Here is a 14580-nt window from a genome sequence, read left to right on the forward strand (position 1 = left end):
TCATGTCAAAAGCCCAAATGTGAGAACTTCTCTGAATCTAAGGGCACAGCAAATGACTCTTTTGCAGGGCTTCCCATCCCATATCCTCTTTCCATGATAAGCTGTGGAAAAAACAGTGGATTTAGAACCAGGGCATCAAAGTCCTGGATCCACTCTGTCAGTGATTAAGTATATGTGGCAGATGCATTCTGTCTGGGCCTCAATTTCCAATGAGAAAAAAATCAGTAGTGTTGGGTCGGATAATTGCTAAGGACCCTTCCAGTTCTAGCATACTATAAGTCTCAATAGTTTTCCATTGAGGGAAGGAAGGTAATTGGCCCCACCTCTCCTGGTATGTGGGCATCAATATTCCAGAAGGTCTGAGCCAGCAGAGGCATGGTGGAGGTCACTGCTAATAAGTAAGAGCTACTTTATTATTTTTCTGAGGATGTCGAGGTCTGTTAAAGGCCTTATTTAGTCTACACGACCAGGCCTGAGAAATATCAGACCTTTCTTTTCAAACAATGGAGATCAAAAAAGCATAGGAAATATTGATGGAAAGTGTCTCTTTCATTGCCTTCAAGTTTTTTCGGGTAGATCAAGGCTTTCTTTTTTTTATTATTGGTAACAGCAAACTCCTCATCTGTTATTTCCTCTGACTTCAAATAATCATCTTTAATTCAGTGATAGCTGACCTACCTCTAAGCTTCTTACCAGGAATCTCTCTCTAGGTTTTTTTTTCTTTTTCTCTCCTTCTTTCTTTCTTGTGTGTGTGTGTGTGTGTGTGTGTGTGTGTGTGTGTGTGTGAACATTATGACATATTTCTCACATCCACACGGGGCCCAGTGGCCTAAAGACTGCCTGGTTTACAAGTGTCATCTCCTTCCTATCATTGACTGGGACAGTTTCCAAAAACAAACAGAAGAGGAAAAAAAAAAAGAACTATAGTGCGGAAAAGACACTGGGAACTGTCACATCTGATTATGAATGCTGGAGATCAAAGGTACAAGGTCTTAAGAACTTGCCTCCTCCAACTCTTACCGTTTAAAATCTTCAGCTGGCTTTTGGACACACTCAGCATAATCCTGGACTTTGGTCTACAATAGGTTAAAAATTGATAGAGGTGAGGGCTCTGCGACTGCCTTCTTTACTTAGAAGTTCACATTTCAACCCCTTCTCCCACCCCAGGTACACACATACACACAGACTCCTTTCCACCTCCCTGCCCCAAAGGTATGTAAATATGTATTTAGATATAAAGGTATGGAATCTAGAACAGACAGACATCACGCAAACCATCTGGGTTATTCTTTCATACAGTTGAGGAAACTGAGTCCTGACGAGCGGTTTTGTTCCAGGTCCCATAAGGAGTTCCAGGCAGAACTGTAATTAGAAACCAAGGTTTTTTTGGCAACAAATCCAGTTGTTTTTTTTTTTTTTTTTTCCTCTCCCTCATACTGTGCCCCAGTGGAGTTACACGTTTGTGTGTGTGTCTCTGTACGTACATGCGTTACATAGACACCGATGTGTAGGAAGCAGGCACCAAGCATCTGTAGTCTGACCTCAGGGAACAGTTTAATGACTCGAATTTCAGGCAGCTGAAAGGTTTCTGCGGGTGGAGGTTGAAATAAACAAGAAAAGCCACTGTGGAGATGTGAACGGAAAAGTACCGAGAACTCCCTCCCTGCACACATTCTTCCGCTCTCCAGCTCTCCCTGACATCAAGCCGGCTTCAGATAGGCTTGGGCACGGTCAGGTGTACAGAGGGCGGTGTGGAGAAGAAAGAAAAAACATGCAGGCACAACACGCAAATCAGGTTTTTCCACTTCTTGCCTTAGGTAGTGGAGACAGCTAAGTGTGGCAGTCTGGGGAAGGTGGGCCAGCCACCCTGAGTTTACAAACACTCAAGGGCTCTCCTCCCTTCATCCCCCTCGAAGTCCAGCTGCTGCTTTCCCTCACTGCTAAGGTTTCATAGGAAGTGAAAACCCTGCTATTCAAAACAGTGATCGAATGCAAAAACAAATGATTATGCGCCCCCCCATCACTTCTCTATTTTAAGCTCCTGAGAGATATTTATTTCCATTCTAAATAAGTGAGAAAAGTGTGGAATATCAGTGTTTTGGGGGAAAACTCTGAGCTAGGCTGCAAAGGTTTCTTGAGAAAAAAAAAATCTCGAAATAATACAGGCTGAAAGCAGGCAGCATATGGATCAAAATTAAACACTTCTTCTTGACACTTCTTTTTCAGAAGGTAGTGGCTGGAAATCATCTTTTTTTTTAATGTCTCAAAACTTTCTGCTCAATTTCTCTAAAACATACTAAGAAAACTCCTTTCTTTCTCCAAGGATAATACAACGAGCTTGTTTAGAATAGCCCTAAATGATTTGAAATAAAATGAACGGGTAAAACTTACATGACAGGTAGATAACATCTCCCATGCCCACTGAAAGTAGTGTCAAGTGCCCCAGCACGGGGGACGAGCACAACAAAACCCAAACGACCAGCAAACTCAATACTCATCGTGACCTGGAGTTTGTTCCGAGAACAAGTTTTCAGTTTACGTAGAGCCCAAAGTAGCCTTGCTTTCCTCAATCTGCCAGCAAACAAGACACCCACCTCCAAACCCAGGTGTCAGATCAATCTGATTCTCTAACACGACACAGGACCACCAAACCACACAGATCCATTTCAGTTGTGTCCTGGGGTCACGTACGCCTCTAGTGAGGGCCAGCCTGTCCTCCTGAAAGAAGGAAGCCTGGAGGAGTTGAGTGATTATCTGCAAGGTTCCTTCCCATTCTAAAATCTATAATTCTGCGATGTGATCGTTTAAAGATCCACCAAGGTCCCAGAAGATCCTGACAAGTGAAACAATTTTCCTTTTTGGAGCCCCCATAGAAAAAGAATAAGACAGTGTTTATTTCAAGGATAGGTTCCTTTTCAGCTATAACTGAATTGTGGCGAAGTTTTTGTGAGCAGAACTGGATGCAAAATCTGTTCCTTTCCTTAAATAGATGTATTATTAAGACCGGGCTATTTTATTTTGTAGCCCAGCAGCTGCGATTAGGAACCTATTACAATACGCGGTCCATGGGGCAAAGGGGCTGGCCTGGTCCTCTCTTGTGAGTATTAACAGCCAGTAACCATTAAATCATAGGACTGGTTGAAACATAGTCCCTCCAAGTTTTCCGGAATCACACATAAGATCCCAGACATGGAATCTCTCTTTAGAGCTTCTTAAGGCTTGTTTAAAAGAATTTGAATATATTCAAGTCAATTCTTTAATCCTATAACAGGCATGAGGGAGGTCCACATAGTGATGCCAACTGGCCACTACTAGGGAGAGATCAAGAATGAGAGAAGGAAGGACATTCTAGAAAAAATTCAGTTGGTATCAAATTTGATAAAGTTACTTTCCTAGGAATTGAAAAGAGATTGAGAAGTGGGTGCACATTTTTCCTCACCATTCATTCAGTAGAGAGAAAGGGACCTACCTAAAAGTCAGTCTCTATCTTTAGAATATTTTCAATAATTTTGTTTTTCTTTTAACGGTTTCCTTCTGTTCCGATCGATATCTTTCAATGTAAACACTTTGATTTAGCAAAACAAAAACAAAAACAAAAAAAACCCCAGTAGTAGAAATGTAGGACTCTGGCACTTGGTCCCAGACATAATGGGTTGAGAAGGTTTGAGGTCCCTGGTGGTGGGGTTAATTATCTATAAACCAGGCGTGGTGGGTTCTCCAAGGGCTCCCATAGAGAGTTAAAGAGAGCTGAGGTGTAAGAAGGGTGAATTCCTTCCCAGCCCCCACTCTGGTTCTACTGCCGGAGGGAACACATTTCCCTTTGCTCTGCAGCGCCCCCATGGGGCTAAAACTGGAGTGGCAAAGAGAATGCAGGAGGGACCAACAAGGCAGATGGCAACTTTGACAAGAAAACTGACCAAAAATCATAAAAGTAATCTCATTATAGGATCAAGGATAGGGAAGAGCCATACAGTTCACCTTCTAAAGCATCCAGATACACTTGAGAAACCCTAGAGTTTTTATTGTTCATAAAAGATAGAACAAAAATAACACACTTATACATACACAAAGAAAATCATTTCAGCCAAAATCAGGGTGTCATTTTGAATCCAGTGGGATTCATTTAAAACTCTTTGAAAATGAGGAGGAAGGAGACAATAAAAAAGCAGATAGTCTGCCTTCTGGCAGAATGAATCTGCACTTGACAACATCATGTGTCTTTGGGAGTAAAATGTTCATTTCAACAATAGTGACAGGATTAGGCCTATGTATATTTTCCAAAAATCCTTCATAAGACAGGCTTTTCTGCAGAGGCTGCAGTAATCCATCTGTCAATAAGTATTAAAATATTCAGATTTCACAGGGACAGACACTTATGCATATTTCCTAAGCTCTGGCCCTTGTGAGAAATAATCAACCCCTTCGGACCTTTCCTGGTTCTCAGAGCCCCAACACAGCTTTTTAGAAAAGCGGGCCTCCACTGACCACCGCATTTTCAGCGATAGATCTGAACTTCTTACGGACTTCTTCTGCGAAAGAAAGACCACATATCGCAAGAAACAGCCAGCAATCTTTCATAGCTCTATTCGCTTCTCCATTATAAACGCAAATTTGGGGGTGGGAGAGGTAGATTATTTGGGGAGTATCTTTATTGGAAATTAACATGTGCAGAAATTTTGCGGAACCTTTAAGAACTCATCTGTAATTTAATGAGTCGCCTGAAGGACTCTCATAGCCAAGGCTCAGAACAGCCTGACCTTTGAAAGCTGCTTCTGATCCAAACATTTTGGGTTAATTCTTGAGGAATCTGAAATATTATTTTCCCCTCACACCCTTCTTTTAAGAGAGACATAAAAGAAACAAGAGTCTCCCTCATTCAGGGATGAGTAGGAGGGGAAAAAACCCCAACCAACATTTAAATAGGGAAACTGGCAGTTCTGAATAAACAAACCGAGGCCCACAGTGAAATGATTCTGCACTGCATTTGCGTTTAAAAAGAAAGGAAGAAAGAAAGAAAGATTTCCCCCTTCTCCTCCTCCTCCCAACTCTGCTCCACAGCGGAGAGGACAGTGCTGCGTGCAGCGCGCTGTAGTTGTAGCACAGTCTGTTCTAAATACACGCAGTATCTGTGATACTGGCACCGCAGGCCTTTAGAATTCCCTCCGCTGATCTCTCAAACACAGACAGAAGAGATTTTTTACAACGACCTTGAAACGAGGGAAGGGAGGGAGGGGGATCAAGACCTTAAGAAAAAGCAAAACACCAACACGTATTTGGCTCACAGAATTCTGTAGAACACTCGCGTACACATACCCCAATACACACACGTTTCTTGCAGCAAGAAATTTCCTAAGAGTCAACAATCACAGAAAGAGTAAACCCACCACTTGCTGTCCTGGAAAGAAACAAACCAAAACAAAACAAATCCTTTGAACATGTCTCTCATGTGCAGGAGGGCCTCCTCTCTGTAAAAGTCCAAGAAGAAAAAGAAAATTGCACCCCAAAAAAACCAAAACAAAAAAAAAGTGGGGGTTGGGATTGTCATATACGACCAAAAATTTAAGCTTCTTTCAATAGTATCAGTATGAAAATAGCACATCTTCTTTAAAACGCTTGAGAGATTAGGCAGGGAGAAAAACCACTCAAAACAAAATCCAACCGACGCGGGATCCTACGATTTACGTAACATCACAAACTTGGAAAAGGCAAAAATCAGAAGCAAAAATCCGAAAATCATCAAAATACAACCACCAAAAATCCCAAGCCACCACCACAACAAGGAAAAAAAAAAACTGTCCCAAATAAAAATAAAGCAAATGAACCCACCGAAAACTGCTTGGCAAATATTTTTCTCGTGGTGCCTAATATTCTAGCTGGAAAGAGCTGTGGTGTTTATTGTTTTTTTCTCTTAACTCGCCTCTAAACCTACTATATATAACAGACTTTTTCCAACAGATCGGACCTCTCTCCCTTTTGTGTATATAGCTTGAGGAGCTGAGTTTATGGGTAAGAGAGGAGGAATTAGCCCCAGACCCCGGGAAAGCAAAGCGCACTCCCCCTCTTATGTCACCGAATAGCAAATTAGTTCTCAGAATTCCAGAGGCCGAGCTTTGCTACAGCGAAGACGCCGACGTCACAGAGGGGGCGCCCACGTGATGGTGGCGGAGCAGGCCGTACCATCGTCCCGGGCCCGGGGAGGGAGGGCCGCCGTCTGGCCCCTCGAACCTCGAGCCCGAACCTCCAAATCCGAGAGGCCCATCCCGTGAGGGCCACGAAATATGCCGGCCAGTGGGAAAATCTTGTGGCTCTGAGGGCTTTTTATGGGCCAGGGGAGGCAAAAGCCCCGGAGAGCTGACACCGAGTCCTCCCCTGCCATGTAGCAGTGGTAAAGTCTTCAGCTCAAATTCCGAGAATTGAGCTCTGTTGATTCTTAGAACTGGGGTTCTTAGAAGTGGTGATGCAAGAAGTTTCTAGGAAAGGCCGGACACCAGGTGATTATTGCTGTTGCTGCCGCCGCTGCTGCTGCTGCCGCCGCCGCCGCTGTTGCCGCTGGTGCCGCTGCCGCCGCCGCTGCTCATGATCATTATTTTACCTTTTAATTCTTTTTTTTTTCCGCTCTTGCCAAATGCTTTGGCTCCAAGTTTCCTATGTGTATCTATTGTTATAAATGTATATATTTATTTATTCTAGCTGTCAGGTGTTAAAATAAATGCCGAAGATTAGTCCCACGTCTCTCCCACTCTAGGATATAGATTTTTTTATATTTATTATTTTTTTCTTGTTGTCTTTGAGTGAATCGGCCGGTTTGGAGAGGCTTTTGCCACCCTCCCTTGTGTTGTTTTGGTTTTGGAAAAGGAGGTGGAGGAGAGGAAGGAGGGGAATTAGGGGGCGGCCGGAGCAGAGAGGACGAGACAGTGTTTGGGGGGTGACTCGGGCCAGTCTGGGGGCTGTCTGGCCCCAGACGGCGGAGAGGACGCGCGCTCGCGCTCTCGCTCTTTCTGCTGCTGCTTGCGTACGGCTTGTGATCTCGCTGGATTCGTGCGGCTGTGTTTTCTCCCCTCTTTTCTCGCTGGCAAACTGCTTTCCTTGCTCCCTCGCTCCTGCCTCCCCTTCTCTCCCTCCCTCCTCCTTTCCCTCGCCTCTCCTTCCTTCCCCTCTCCCGTCCTTCTTGGTAACTCCGGGAGGCGAGGAGGGAGGCTGCCCGCTCGCTCGCCCCGCTGGCTCCCTTCCACCGGCCTCGGTCCTCTAGATTCCCTGCCTCCGAGGAGAGATTTGGGAGGAAAAAATGCAAGCGAACTCCTCGGGTTTTTTTTTTTGTTTTGTTTTTTTCATAAACCCAGATGAAGTATCGTTTCTACTATTTCCTTTCAGAGCTGTGATCTTCCTAAGCAGATCGGAGTGTTTTGGTGTCCCCTTCTCCTGTGTTTCGGGGGAGGTTTAGCTTGCCTGGGGGCGGGGATGTTGAATACTTTGAAAATTATTCTTTCTTGGTTGCAGTCGAGGGAGCCGGGAACCCCCGCGCGCTCTCTCTCCCCATCCTGAGGAGAGAGGCTGATGGCGGGACAGGGATTTGGGGGGTGGGTGAGAAAGGGGTGCGCGTTTGCACCTGCGGTACCGTTCAGCGTGCGGGGACTCCGGGAACCTTAACAGGACAGCCCAACCGAGAGGGAAGGTGGCGGGATTTCTGGCGGTCGCGGTGTTTGTATTTTGGACGCTGCGTGACTCGGTGTTAGCTCCCAATGGCTGTTCCCCTCTTTCCTAAATTTTATTTTTCCCATGGTGCAAGCTTTGTAAAAAGATAACTGCCGGCCGGAGAGTAGCCGACGTCAGCGTTCAGATTCCCGAGGTACTTGCACTGGGCGAGGGGAAAAACAAACAGCCCCAGCCCGCGTTCCTATGTGCAAGACCCGGGAGGAGAGAAGGGCACTTTGTGGCCCTGGCTGGGGCACCCGGTGCGGGAGGAGGGGGCGCGGGCGCGAAAGGGAGATCTTTGTGAGTGATTTTGCAAAAATGGATTGCGAGGTTGGTTGGATTTGCAACCTGTGGCTCTCCTCGAGGGAGTAGGAATGGGGGAAGGCGGCGGCGGCGGCGGCCCGGGGCGGGATCGGGTAGGGAGTTGGAGCCTCGGAAATCGGCTGCGCTCGCGGGCAGCGGGAGCGAGGGGCCACCCCGCTGCCGGATGTAGTGACCGTGGTAAATGTCTTGAGAACTGTGGATTGCGTTGCCTTTGTGATACCGTCTTATTGGAACTCTGGCGAAAAATGGAACTAGTGTTGCAATAATGAGTTTTAAAGCTCCCTAAAGGAAAACAAGAACACAACCCAACAGATTAAAAAAAGAATGAAAACGACCCCTTTTATGTTGTGCCCCTTGTCGCAATGCTTAAGAGTTGGTGGTGGGGGTCCTGACAGCTGAGCAGGAGAAATGACCCTAAACAGAGTGCTAAAAGTCCGGAGCTGTTACTGGGTCCCTGACCATCTTAGCTGGTCATCCCCCTCAGGAAACAGATTTAATCGTTTATGGATTTTCCCCCCAATCAGTTTGTAGTTTCCAGGAGGAAAATCTTGTAACGCTTTACTCTCTCTCCCTCTCTCTTTTTTACAGTGAGTGTCAGTAGATGCATTTTTGACTGTCCCGGAGAAAAAAAAGTGGGGCAGGAGAGAGGGAACCAGGGAAAGGGCTGTTTGGAAATACAGTTTGTGGCTCTGAGCGATGCCACTGGCTTCCTCTACAGAGACTGCCAGTTTCCCTTTTTCTTTGCAAGGTGTGTGTGGTTTTAATAAATAACTTAAAAAAATGAGGGGGGCCGGCAAGATCCGTCAGGAGACAGGTATCTATTTTGCTCACTATTTACTACCAAGAGCCCTTGGCACTGGAACAGAACCTCGTAAATCTGCAGCCCAAGTTGAAGTTCATCTGGCCCTAGTCCACACGCTATTCCTGGAGGTAGCAAACATGAGCTCAAAGGAACGAGGTGAAATCACATTCTCGCTTTAAAATATATACTTTTTTTCAAGGAGAAAAGATATTTGTCTCTAGGGGAGGAGGAAATGGGAGGAGAGCACCAGGACATGGGCATTCCCGTGCTAAAATGATTGCATTTGAGTTTTCAGGCCAAAATAGAAACCGGGAGGTGGGAAATATCTCCCCCTCCCCCCGTTTATAAATAGAAGTTTCCAATATCCTATTTGAAAGACTTTCCAATTCTGCAGGCCCAAGCATTGGCTGATTTTAAGGGTCTGTTGATAGTGACAATAAGGCTAGAAGCTGTTTGTAGAAACTGGGCAAACTGAAGGAGAAGGCAGCCAGAAGAAGCAGGAATTCTCCAAATGGACTTTTCCTCTGCTGTGTTGAAGGGTTTCATCTCGCGTTTTCTTGAAAAGACTGTCCAATTTATTCTGGGTTTGGTGGACACGGATGGGACTCTAAACTCTTAAGCTGTCGTTTGTTGAGCCTTGAAGAGTTCCAGTTATTGGTTGAGTAAATGGTAGCCATGACTAGATGTCAAAATCCTTCCTTCCCTCTCTCCCCTGCCGGGTAGCCACACTCTCAACCCACTTTGTTGTGAAAAACTTAGGAGATTCAGAGGAGGTGCGGCAGCGCCACCCCTCGGTGGGTGAAACTCTAGTATTTGCAAAAGTCAAGTATTTGAAAAAGATTGTGAAATGACCTTATGAGTTTTTTTTTCTTTAGGAAGGAGAGAGAAAACTAACTTTAAAAAAAAAGGACTTTACAGTTGATCTCTCAAATGGGTAGGAAAAAAATTTCCTTTCTAGCTAGGATGGTGTCATAGGCGCAGTAGTTCGAATAAGTGTGTGTGTGAGCGCGCGCGAGCCCTAGGGAGCGTTGACTGGTTGGCTTTAAGTAAAGCGAGGTCTACAGGCTGAGGTAGCCCTCCGTCCCCCTTGGATTTGACTTCTCAGGGCAACTGAATTCTGCTGCCTGTCTGACATTGAGATATGGAAGAATGTTTTGGTGTAAAAAACCATAGTGTCTGGAAGTCCTGCAGTTTTGCTGGCGGCGATGGTGGTGAATGTAGGGCCGTAGATTGGGGAGGGAGGTTTGTAGATGGCGTGGGGCACTGGTAAGCCGGTCTCTTGCTGAGTTTGGAGCCCTCTGGGAGGCAAAGTAATGTGGCGCGCACCGGTTTCCTGCACTGCGCAACAAGTGGGAACGCCGCCGCAGTGATCCGAGCGAGGATGCGGTGTTGTGGCAAAGCTGGCACGTTTCTCTTCTCTCCGCTGGAAGCCAGGAACGGCTCCTCCCAACCCTCCCCGCCTCCCTGTCTGAGTCGAGCAGCCCCTCCAAAGACCATACTCGTCCCCCTGCCCCCACCCCCAGCTTGCCGAGCGCTGTAAACCTGGGTGGGACCCTGCCCTTGGCCTCTAGGGCCCCTTTTCTCCGTGGGGATCGAGTTTATTCCTGTGCTGTTCGACCAGTATTTGGCAGGAACCGTCGAGTGCCATTCTGCTTTTTGAAGACAAGTGCTCCCTTTCTTTCTCTTCCCAGTACATCCAACCTTTCTGGCTGGAAAAATCAACGTATAATATGTGAACGCAACTCTAGATACCGTGTTGTGGTTGCTAGAGGCGTGAGCATCGTGAAGAACGGAATTACATCCAGTGAATTAAACCTTTTCCAGCTTTGCCTGTGGAGGCAACCCTCACCCCCTAACAGGAAGAAAAAAAAAAAAAGTGGGGGGCAGTCGGATGTGGAAGGCTGTGGCCGCGTGGTGATTTTCGGATGGACTGAGTCTGCCACCTAGTGGTAGGTCGTGGCCGAGTTCCCCGCCTTGGGCGGTGGGTCCACCGTGTCACTTTCGGGTCCCTAAGTATTCCGACCAGGTGCTAGGACTGACAGAGAAAGGGCACCCTCCAATGAGGATGATTTCCAACCTTCAAAGTTTTGGTAACATGGATGAAAATTAGAAAGCCTCCGGATGCTTGCCCCCTCCACGGTGGCTCTGCGACGGGCGTCTGCCTCCACTAATAGAACCACAACATAACCAGTTTTGAATACACTATCGCCCTGTCGCTGTGGCCTCTCCCCTGGGGAAGTCGGTGGTGGAACGATGCCACGGGTCTCTAGAACATACAGCTCTTTACAGTTGAGGAAATAGGCCTGATGAGAGGGGGCCTGTGAATGGTGTTAGTGACCTAACCAGAACCAGATTTTAAGCTTCTGAATTCTGAGTCAGTTTAAGTCAAAGGCAAGTTTATCTCCGCTCTTTTGAGGTATCTAAGAGAAAGGAGCTGCACTCATAGAGAGCCATGATTTTAGCCTGTTAGGTCGTCTCAGTTGGAAACAGGCACTTAGCTGTCTTGGAGGAATTTGTTTATAAAGTATGGCGTAAGATTTTCAGTAACAGACATGAAAAGTCTACTGTCGTGCTGAGGGGTGGGAGTCTCATCGTGGGTGGTGTGCGTGTATTAGGAGGTGATTAAGGCCTGGTCCCTAGACTTGTGCGGATGCACCTCTCTGCGCCCGTGGCTCACAATTGGATCCTGAAATCACTCTCTTCGTCTTCCATCCAAACTTTGTTCGGTGGCTTGGCGAGCAGTCAGTTGTGTGGGGGGGTCATATGGACAGGCAGAGTGTAATCCTCATAGAATTTGTGCCACAACAACTTCTTAGCAAAGTTTTCTTTCTCGGAGCTGAAAACTTTAAGATGGCAAACTCGCGTCCGCGTGCTGGCGGCCCCTAGCGACCGCCGGCGCGCACACCCGCGGGAGACGCCGCCGTCTCCACCGCCCTGGTCTGCCGGAATCGAGTTCAGCCTCTCCCACTGCGGGAACTGTTGGAGGCCGCGTCGGAGAAACGCGCCTCTGTTCGGGTTGGAAACGAATCTGGGGACGTGTTTGAAGAGCGGTCAAGTTTGACTCATCGCTTTCCAAGGACAGTTAGTGCCTTCCATCTTCATTAACGTGAATAAAGACCTTGGCTGACTTCTGTCCAGATCGGATTTTTAAAGGCATTGTTTGCTTGGGGAGATCATGCCGTTCCCCTCCCCTGCCAGCCTTTTTGCAAAGGCTGAACCCAGTCCAGCCAGGATGGCCGAGATATCTTTGCTCGGGGACGTGGTTTGCTGGCATTGTCTTCCGGCCCTTTCTGGAAGGCTGTCGCGAGCCGGGCGCATGGGGAGCGTCCCTTCTGCAGCTCCTCTTCAGATCTTGATGATAAAACACATCCCTCTATTTTATTGCATTTCCTAGAAGCTTGCAGGCTTGCAAGAACGCTGTTGGCAGGAAACGTGACAGAAATGAAAGTCCGGACATAATGTCCCCCAACACCTCGGTCACTCAAAGCGACTGCCGAGGCCACCGCGTTATCAAATTCGCTTTCATCTATTGTCGTCTCCCCACCCTCCCGCCCCCCAGCCAAGAGCGCTAAGAGTGTTTCCCCCCTAGAACAAAAACAACTCCGCGGGTTCACCCTACTCCCTGCTGCCGGACCACTGTGTCTAGACCTGAGCAGCTAGTTAGCTGAGACGCTGCGGAGAAAGGGAGCGCTCCGGCCGGAGCCCTGATGTGGGTTTCACTGCGACAGCTCCAGCCTTATTAAAATTCCTTCTCCTTGCCCCTAAACATGCTTTGCACTTTCAGATTCTCCTTTGGATTTCTCAGCGAGTTATTGGAGTTATTAGATTACCAATAATCCAAAAGCTGGCCAGGAGAGAGAAGAGGGGGGAAGGGCGGGAGGCGTTCTCCAAATCTGGAGACTGTGTCTAAACTAGGTCAATGGGAAGGAGGGGCGGGGCGACAAGGGGGTTGTCTGTTTCAAGCCTAGGTGGAGGGCTCTCTCTAGTGTTAGGCAGCGGTAAGACATGATCAGGTTTGAGCTCCCGGAACCATGGGACTCCTAATTTCCAATAAGTGCATTTACTTAATTTTAACTTCCCTTCCTAGATTCTCACTCCTTCCCATATTAAGTTTCAGCCTCTGCTTTCACATTTATCCTACGTGGTAAAGGGATGGGAAAGCCTCAAAGGATTTTATGAGGCGGAAGAGGCCCAGTCTTTATGGACCGGCCCTGACCCCGCCTCCGCCACTAATAGGATGCGCGGCTCAGCGTGACGCCACCCGCCAGTTTTAGGACCGCACTGCGGCCTGAGACGCTGCGCGTTTCTCGCCCCTTAACGCCTGTCCTTTGGCCCCCGAAAGCGCCTGTCGTACCCGGCTACTGAGACCCATTAGGAGATGGCGCCCAGGGCTTATAATTCCAAGGAAGGTCACGGGAAGACGAGGCAACCTTGGAGCGCGCCCGTGCGCGCGCTGGGGTCGGCGCCCAGGCCTCTGCCAAATCCTAACCGTGTCTCTACGGTTTCGGAGAAATCAGATTCTCAAATCCCGAAACCTGGCCAGGTTCGGCCTGGCAGCTCCTTATTCTAAAGTCTTTGGGCGGAAACCCAGCCGAGCTGGGTTCCCCTTCGTGCCAACGTAGGCGGAAGGGGCTTTCGGTTTAGTTTTCCTCTAACCCGGCTGGGGCGCGCTGAGTGGAGACCCCAGCCTTAGGAACTCCGTATTTTCGACCTTGACGCCTCGCCTAATCACTCCTTTAAAAAGAGGGGATGAGGGCCAAACAAAAAGAGAGAAAAAGGAAAAAAGACACGGTATGCACCAGGCAAACAAACGCTGGAATTGGGCAACTTGAAGTCATGAAATAAACCTCGGATTGGCCCCGAAATCCTGGGTTCTAGGCCGGCTCTGCTACTAATTTGACTTCTCCCATTTATAAAATTATTGTGGGGCAAGGGTTGAACTAAGTGAAGTGTAAGAGTCCCGGACCCGGCGCAGACGAGGTTTTTAGGGGAAAGTGTGCCATATTCCCCGCGAGCCTCCCCGGGCGGCCCCCCCTTCTCGGGTGAATCCCCGGAGGCCCGCGCGGCGCAGGCAGCGATCCCGGCGGCCGTCGGGGCCGGCAGCTTCCTGGAAAGTTACTTCTCGTTGGAGCCGGCGATAGGCAAAGAGTGTTCTGTGAAATCCGCTGAGCTGAGATTGACTACGTTCCGGGAATGAGAGGGCTGTGCCGTTCCCCTCACTGCCCCCCGCCTTGACGGCGTAACAGGAAAAAGAAAGGCACACACAATGTTAGCTACTGAGGTGCACGAAAAGTTTTACTTGAATGTAACCAAATTAAGGGCTGCCACGGTCATACCACGGGGCCTCTGCCGCGCCTGCGGAGCCTTCGAGGCGGATGGGCAGCGGTGCCCGCAGAGCGCCCGGGGGTGGGCGGTCTCTGGCAGACAGGTACGGTGTGATGGGGTGGGCGAAGCTGCGGGGGCGTGCTCCCGGGCGCACAGGGCTCAGGTTTGTGCCCGGGTGTGTGAGCGAGAGAATGGGGCTGCCTAGTGCCCGCCGATTGGAGGAGGGAGGGAAAGGATGGGGTCTTCGTATTGGCTTGTTCTCACTCTTAACCTCGCCTCTCGCTGTTCTGTGACCTCCACACTTGTCTCTCTTCCTCTCGTTTCTGCTATCTTCTCTTCTTTCTCTTTGCTTTTTTTTTTTTGAGGGAGAGGTCCCTCTTTTTCCTTTTCTAAATCCTTTAAAGGATTTGCCTTCTCCTCAAGGTGCTTAAATGAAA

At 48.2% G+C, this 14580-nt stretch overlaps 1 protein-coding gene across 3 annotated transcripts in view; it reads left to right on the top strand.

Moving 5' to 3' along the window:
- BCL6 (BCL6 transcription repressor) overlaps window positions 1-14580 on the top strand; it is an 89853-nt gene that overhangs the window by 59823 nt on the left and 15450 nt on the right. Inside the window, exon 1 of one of the 3 annotated variants that reach the window (XM_046659337.1) lies at window positions 6386-6491. The exons of 1 other annotated variant lie outside the window; for it this stretch is intronic. The gene's annotated coding sequence lies outside the window, so the exon portion shown is untranslated. Of the gene's footprint in view, window positions 1-6385; window positions 6492-6536; window positions 14247-14580 lie in introns of those variants that run through there. One more of the 3 variants, XM_046659339.1, reaches the window with a different exon arrangement.

This window comes from Equus quagga, chromosome 4 (assembly GCF_021613505.1).
Source record: "Equus quagga isolate Etosha38 chromosome 4, UCLA_HA_Equagga_1.0, whole genome shotgun sequence".
NCBI classification, from domain to species: Eukaryota; Metazoa; Chordata; class Mammalia; order Perissodactyla; family Equidae; genus Equus; species Equus quagga.